Genomic DNA, 8810 nt, shown 5'->3' on the forward strand with positions numbered 1-8810 from the left:
TAATTTTCCAGTAAGAGCATAGCTACTGGCTCAACTGGACCATTGGTGCAGAAGCTGGCGAGTGTTTCGAATCGACTCAGTACAAATTTAAGGTAGCTGGAAAAGTAGCAAGTGATTTACACTGGCACACTTAACTTTAGGATGTGCATTTACTGTTACGACAGGTTATGATAACGTGAGGAAATTTCAAGGTGTGTGTTGGAAGTGAAAAGGTCAAAAATAACCCATGGTGGTCAGGATCCTTTGGGTGTGGAGAAGATTGTGACCCAGGAATTAAAATCTAGGACATGCTGTTGGATAATGGATTTAGTCTGAAGGAATGAACTTCAAAGAAGGAAATTTTGAAGACTTTCAGAGGAGAGTGGTTTAGAAATGGTAGTGGTATAACGGGAGACCTGCCTGGCCTGTCACTATGGAACCTGGAGTTTAGGAGAAAAGCAACTTTGAAAGGTCTTCAAAAGTAGTAGTGTCCTGGGGAATCTTAGAAGGGAAAGTAAGAAAACGAGAGCACTGGGAGAAGAGGCTGGTGACTGAATTCTGGAGCGCGTGCACAGTGGAAGGCTTAAGAGCAACATTCAGTCAGATGAAAAGTTGGGAGAGGTTTCATGTGAATTGAGGTGTAGTGCCTGCGACTGGGGGAAGCTTTTGAACATTTGGTAGAGACTGAGGTAAAGCAGGAAATGACTCAAGGCTGTGGAAGAGAGTCTTAAGAACACTGCTGCTTCCCCCCACCACCTTGTGGCTGGTGCCCAGACAGGAATACCTGCTTACATTTCAGTCTGACAGCCTGGTATAAATGGTACAGAAGCAAGTGGGCCGTTAGCTTACACCATGTTTATGTATCTTAAGGGATGTTTTAGCACCTCTTAAAGGCTCAGCAGCTAGCCAGCCCTCCTGCACTGTTCTCTCTGGGTTGAGTTGCTAATGAATGATAGGAAATCTGAATTATTTTTTTTTAAATAGAATTATTTTCATCACAAATTCCTCTAGCGGAAAAAAAAATAGGATCACAAAGAGGTGACAAATTTGGATATTGTTGCAGAAGTCCCAATAAATGAGACCTGTCCTATAGATGTGGCAGTAAGAAAGGGGGTCAAATTTGAGGTGTTTCTGGAAATTGAGTCCAGAGAAAGTGAATGGCTGAACACAGGAATGAGGAAGAGGGAAGAACCCAGCAGACTGCAGAATGTTCACATAGGTCGTGCCATTTGCTGGAGTATAGATGCACAAAGGGGAGGGATATGTTCTGTTTTTACTGTTTGAGGTGCCTGTGGGGCATCCATGGAGAGTGTGCAAGAAACAGATGAGCTAAGGAGGGAGGTGTAAACTGAAGATGAATGTCTGACACGTGAAGTGGCTATTGAAAAGCTGTGATCATAGATGAAATGACATCACATGAGCATCTGGAGACCAGAGTGTGGAAGCCCAAACTCTCAGAACAAGGCAAAGGACATAAAAGTGATGGTCAGAAACAGATACGGAAAATCCAAAAAGGAGCACATGGAATCCTAGAGAACAAAGTAGATAGTTCATTTGGCATCAAAGCCAAGAGGTCTAAGAAGGTGGAGGCTGCAAGGTATCCATTGGGCTTAGCAACAAGGACACTGCTGGTGAGAGCTGTCCTGTGGAAATGTGAGGTGTTACAAAGGTGAATAGGGCGCTACTCTGTCTTCTCACTCCATATAATTTGCAAATCCTGTTGATTCTTCCTTAGGAACCCAGAATGAAATCATTTCTCACTACCTCCAACCACATGTGTCCAGGCTTCCACCAACTAGTCTCCTTAGGTGAGGTCCCTGCCACGTTCCTTTCCAGTCCCTTACTAGTCTTCTGAAGTCAATTCTCAACAAGGCAGCCAGGGTGTGTTCTTAAAAACATTGGGTCACTTCTCTGCTCAAAACCTAACAGAGGCTTCCAGTCTTGAGCAGGAGCCAGTGTCCTACAGGAAGCTTCATATGACCCGTTTTTTCTGCTCTCCCCCTGGTTTACTCCACTCAAACCTCACAGACCTTTTTTCCCTTGAATGTGCCAGACACATTCCCACCTCTGACCTTCACACTTGATTTTCCTCCTGACAAAACTGTTTCCTGGGTAACTAAATGGCCTTTTCCCTCAGTTCATTCGGGTCTTTAGGAAAATCCTTCCCTGACCACTGTTCAAATTAGCAGCCCCACCCCATACCGAGGTCTTCTGACCTCTACCCTGCTTGCCATATCACCAGTTTTTAATTTATATTTGTTTATTCTGTGTCTTTAGGGTTTTTGTGTCTTGTTCCCTGCTGCTATATCCCAGGGCTATGTTATATCCAACAGGATTAAAAGAGTGCAGAGTGATGGTTTGGTAAGTATGTTGAAAGTGGGTTGAAGGAAACAGGCTGCTACCAGAAGGGCAGACATAATAGATCATAATTTACATGTTAGCCAAATAGGTTACCGCTGAGGTGAAAGGAATGTTGTTATCAATTAACTAGGATGAAGGACTGCCCTCAACAATGTGGGAGTTGTGGTCACTCTAGAGAGAATGTAAGTTTGAGGGGAGGATTTTTTAGGATGAGGCATATTTGTAAGAGGAGAGTCAAGAAAGATGGCTTTTGACTGGTAAAACCGTCATTACCCTGTGCATAAAATTTCATTATAAATAATTTGAGACATCAGGAAAGAAAGTTGTTTGGTGTCTGAAAACCTGAGTTCCAGACCTATTGGTACCATTTTCCCAGAGCCTCAGTATGGAGCTACCACATAAATGTTGGTTCTGAACATTGAACTATTTCTCTATTCTGTGCACCAGCCACATGAAAATCAACAGGTTCTTAGATCCCACCATCAAACTGCCTAATCCAAGTGCAGAGGAGGAACCTCAGAAAGAGCATTTAAAATAATCTTTAACGTAGAGATATAAATAGTATCTGCTTCCTAAAGTTCTTGTGAGGACTGAATATAATACCTGATGTTACACGAATGTTGGCTGTTACCACAGGAATATTGAAAGGCTTAGCTGAGATAATAGCTGTGATCATTGTAAACTGAAAGTATGGCCATGAGAATGACTAGTTCTGATCTAACTACAGGGGACATAATCCACCCACAATACCTTGTTCTGAAATCTACCACCATGTTTCCCTGAGGCCATGCTTTCAAGTTGCCTAAGCCAATGAGTGAGATTCTAAAGCAGTCCTGTTCCTGGGAGACATGGACTTCTCTGATGGCCTTGACAAACTTCCCTTCACTGCATGGTGGTCTAGGATTCTTCCACCCAGTACTCCTTCACTCAGACATTGCCTGATGGCCCTCCCAACTCCTTCCTCATTTTCTCACAGGTATTTTCCTACTAAAATTCTTGCATGATTAATCCTAGTTGGGGGTCTACTGCTTGGAGGACCCACACTAGCATAAGAAATGCCATAAAAATGTCAGGAGGTAAGGAAAGGATTCTGGCTTAATATGAAGCACTAGGAATCCCCCCACCTTAGACAAGTACACTGACAGAATTGGTCTTCTGTAACTTTTGGAGTGCTGGAGGCTATTGAAGGTTTGCAACATCCAGAGAAGGCATAGTTGGTAAATTGAGGTTAGTTGTGGATGATTCAGCTCTTAGCTATGCATTTCCCATCTGGCTCAGGCAGGCAGTTGTGCATGTTTCTGGGCCAGCTCGCGCATAAGTTACAGGAGCCAGAATGCAATAAGGACCCTGTCTGCCAAATAATGGACTGGGACCTGTGTTCTGATTATTGATTGCTGGCTTCTGATCAAGAAGGTGCATATATAGACAGCAGCCATTGTTGCATCTACCCCTGTTGTTGCAAGCTTGTCCTCTCAAGCTGAGATAATGTCAAGGGGATATAAAGGACTTGGGGACATTCTCCTCCCCAGTTCATTTTAGTCTTTTCCCCCTTTTAAGAGCCAGACATTGAAGACTAGGGGAGAATCAAAAGCAACTGCAAGTATGGGGGAATTTAGAAAGTCACTCCACGTGCCCAGGGAAAGACAGGTTCAGGTAAGAGCATTAGAGTTCATGTCTAGCTTTTAGCAACAAATCACAAGGCATGTAAAGAAAAGGAGAAACATGGCTCATTCAAAGGAGAAAAAACTACAATAGAAACTATACTTGAGAAAGACCTAATGGCTGATCTACTAAACAGATTTTAAAACTGTCTTAAAGATCCTAATAGAACTAAAGTGGAGAAAGTCAAGGAAATGTGTGAACAAAATGGAGATATCAAAAGAAACAAAAAAAATCCTACAACTGAAAAGTACAATAACTAAAATATAAAATTAATTAGAGGGATTCAAAGACTGATTTGAGCAGATAGCAGAAAATGAACATGAAGATAGGGCAATTGAAATTATTGAGTCAGGAACAGAAAGAAAAAAGATTGGAGAAAAGCAAACATCCTAAAGGACCTGTGGAACACCACTGAGCAGACCAAAGTGGGAGTCTCAGGAGAAGAGAGAAAGGGACAGATTGTTTGAAGAAATAACGGCTAAAAATACCCTAAATTTGATGAAAGACGTGAATATAATCATACAAGAGGCTCAACAAAGATAAACTAAAAAGACCTACACCAAGACACATGAAGCCGAAGACAAAAAGAGAATCTTGAGTTGGCAAGAAGGAAGCAATTCATGACATACAAGGGATCCTCAGATTTCTCATCAGAAACTTTGGAGGCCAGAAAGCAGTGGGCTAATATTTTTAAGCTACTAAAAGAAAAAACCCTCAACTAAGAATCCTGTATCTCGCAAATAAAAAAAAATACAAATTCTGCATGATTCCATTTATAAGGTATTTGTCAGTCATACAGAAAATAAAATGTTGGTAATGGGGAGTTATGTATAGTGGGCCGAGAGTTTCGTTTCTGCAAGATGGAAAGAACCCTGAGATGGATGATAGTAATGGTTGCACAGCAAAATGAATGTGCTTAATGCTACTGAACTGTATGCTCTAAAACTGCTAAAATGGTAAGTTCTGTCATGTATACTTTACACAAAAAAATGGAGGAAAAAAATGGGAAAGATGTCGAGTAAAGATGTAGAGAAGATTAGGCTGGAAACAGAAAATTGAGGATCTTGCAGTGATTGTCAGATTTTGTAGGAAGAGAAGTTAGAGGCCCTATACAAGGAAGAAAAACTTCAGTGAAATCAACCAATATTTAAAGGCCAGTTTGTGAGGATTTGTCATGTGTATATCGTACCATTTTTTGTAAAAATCATAAAGTGAGACTCTTGCTCATTATTTTGGAATGAATATTTAAAGACTATTAAAACTTTTTCAAATAAGGTGATACAATTTTAAACCAACTGGCATTTTAATATCTAATCTTTTGTTAATTTGGATTGTCATGAATAATCACTTTCACAGAAGAGGAAATAAAAATGTTCTGAGTAATAATTTTTAAATATATTCTAAAATTATATAGTGGCATTTTGCGAGGATGACTGTTGACTTCCCCTTTTGAAAAAGTTGGGCCAATTCTTTTTGCTGAAGTTGGCCAAAAACATTAGATAAAATAGTTTTAAGAATCTTAAATACTAAGAGATTCCCAGGGTAGATGCAGAAGAGGTTAGCAGTGTAGAAAAAGTGAGTCTGATGCTTGGGGCTACTTCTCCCCTGGATGTTCGCAAATCTGGAATAGGCAACTGAGAGGCTGAGTGCTGATTTGGAAGTGTGTCTGCTGAACTGGAAGAAGCAGTTGTATAGTGCTGGAGGGAAAAATTTGTTTGGAGTCCAGGCCCAAGTGTGGAACTCCTTATAAACTAACCTATTGCTTTGTGTTAGGAACTTTGAATGGTTGTGCCATTAATAGTGATTAAAATAACCCTCAGATGGATTGCAACCTGACTTGAGTCATGTCTGAGCCCAGAAATCTCAAGCCCTGAACTTAGATAAAGGTGATCCAGAATTGCTAGTGCCCCTAGGCACCATGCTAAAGCAAATAAAATAATATCTGGAAGATTGTGTAATCCTAGGCTTTAAATTATTTCTATAAATATTTCATAAATAACAAAATTGGGCACATACTGAGGTTTAGGGCAACTTGGACAAGGACCAGCAGAAACAATAGACAATAGAAAAAGACCCACAGGAACCCCAAATACCAAAAATATCAGACACACAATGTAAAGCAACAATGTTTGCTATGTTAGGGGAGATAGAGGGAGAAGCTTGAAAGTTTTAGAATATGTTATGGGCTAAATTGTGTTCCTCTTAACATCCAAATTCATATAGAAAGCCCTAACTCCAGTACCTCAGGATGTGACTATTTGGACATAAGATTTTTAAAAGAGTAAGGTTAAGGTCATTGAGGTAGGCTTTAATCCAATATGACTGGTGTCGTTTTAAGAAGAGGAGAGTAGGACATGAAAATAATCTTCTAAAATCTAAGGAGAGAGGCTGCAGAATGAAACCAACTTTGCCAACGTCTAGATCTTGGACTTCTAGCTTCCTGGAATGTGAGGAAATAAATTTGGGTTATTTATGCCACCTAGTCTGTGATACTTTGTTATGACAGCCCTAGCAAACTAATAAAGAAGGTAACCAGACAGTGACACAGCAGATTTTTTTTTTTAATTAACCAGGTGAAAACTTGAGAACAAAAATACAATACTCCAAATAAATAAATGAACAAGTTTACAAGCTGATTAAACACAGCTGAAGATAAAATTAGTTATTTTGATAAACTGAGAAATGGCTGAAGGAAACCATTTGTAAGGAAGTACAGAGAATAAAAAATGTGTAAAATAGAGAAGAAAAGCTAAGGGAGAGAATAGTAAAAATAAACCAGATGATAATTGGACCACAGAAGAAAGGAAAAAGGAAAGAGTTGAAGGCTAATGGCTGAAACTTACTCAGAAATTACATTGGGGGCAGGGAAGAGACAACAAAAGAGTAAAGAAGCCCATAAAGTTCAAATAAAAAGAAATCAACATTAAACATCAATAACAGTCACAGTTTTTTTTTAAAGAAGAAACATCTCAAAAACCAAGGGGTAAGGTGGGGTGATTACTTTCAGTACTTCGCCCCCAACTAAAGGAGTGACAACTTAAGCTGACATTTGATTTCTCAAAAGAAGCAGTAGGTGCCGGAAAATTGGAATGATGTCTTCAGTGATGTGAAAGAAAATTGCAGCCCAAGAGTGTACGCAGTAGGATATGAAGGTGAAAAAAGACATCCTAGACAAAAATGGAGCGCACTCACAAGCAGCAGACTCAACAAGCAGAAGAAAATTATCCCATTTGGAATTATTAGAAGATAGAAAAGGAATGAAAAACAAAGAAGTCCCATACAAAGTTGCCAACTTCTGAAGTGGAGAAGTAAAAGCTGCCTGCCACTAGGAGAAAGTAGGAAGCCCATTCAGGACTAGGATCCTGCATTGCTGTAACACAAGAGGTCTGCTGCTTGTTGGGAGGGCAGGAAACACTCCTACCCAAGATCCACCACCATTTCAATGCAGATATCAGATGCTCTGTGAGGAGGAGAAAGCCCTTGCCCTGAGGCTCAGGTGCACAGGGCCTGTCTACAACTTAGGCTGGAGCAGAAGTGAGAAGTCACTCCACCATTGACGTGAGCTTTGTGTCTAAAACAATGGCAAGTGTCTGCTGGGAAAGGGCAAAGGCACAGAGAGTCCCTTTGTAGGGAGTGTTGAATGCTGAGGCTCACAGGAACACTCCAAAACTATGGATTCCAAGTCTCAAACTAAGCATTAGCCCACCATCATCAGAAATGAGTATTGCTTACATGTGTTTACCAAATGATGACACAGCAAAGGTAAGAATTCATGAACTTGATGATGGGTCAGTAGAAATTATCCTAACTTTGACAGAAGACAAAAACATGAAAGAATAAAACAGTATTTAAGATCTTTGACACAATGTCAAGCATGTAATTGAAGTAGCAGATGAGGACAGGAAAATGCAGCAAAAGAAATACTTGAAAAAAATGGCTGACAGATTTCCAAAATCAGTGTAAGGTAACAAACATATCCAGGAAGCTCAAAAACCCCAAGCAGAATGAATACCAAAACATACTCAAGCACTTCATTGCCAAATTTCTGAAAACCAAAGATGGAGAAAATTGGAAAGCAGCCAGAAAGAAAAACAAAGGAATAAAAGAATTACAGCAGACTTTGCATTTAAAAACTGTGAACTAGAAGACACTAGGATGACATCTGTAAAGTACTGAAAGAGGGGCAAGTCACCCAGAATTCTATACTCAGCAAAAACATCTTTCAAAAATGAAGGTGAAATAATTTTTTTAAAGTTTCGCCATAGGTTGAAGCAGAAACTTTTCTTTCCATAGCCATCTTAGAAGGTATCTAGGTTTGTCTGGATTTCCAAGTGTGCTCTGAGAAGAGCAGCTTCTCCACAATCTAGCTTCCCTTAGGGTTTTTTTTTAACTTTCTATATTTAAACGATTTCAAACTTTAGAGAAGAATTGCAAGACTAGTTCAAAGAGCTCCCTTCACTTAGATTGCCCAGTTAATAGTATGCTGCAAATATTTGCTTGGTAACTTTTTCTTCAACTATATCATGCATATTTTTTTCTGATGCTTCATTGTGTATTTCCTCTTAATACTTAAATGTGTATTTCCTAAAATACAAGGATACTGTCCTACAAAACCACAGGAAACTATCAAATTCAGGAAATTAATGCTGTAGTACCTTCTAAACCACAGACATATTCAAATTTCACCAATTGTACCAAAAATGTCTATAGGTTGAGAATCTGACTTGGGATCACTCAGAGCATATAGTTGTAGTATCTCTTCAGTCTTCTCAGTCTTTCTTGCCTCTCATAACTTGGACAGCTTTGAA

Source organism: Manis pentadactyla, chromosome 4 (genome assembly GCF_030020395.1).
Source record: "Manis pentadactyla isolate mManPen7 chromosome 4, mManPen7.hap1, whole genome shotgun sequence".
Taxonomy (NCBI): domain Eukaryota; kingdom Metazoa; phylum Chordata; class Mammalia; order Pholidota; family Manidae; genus Manis; species Manis pentadactyla.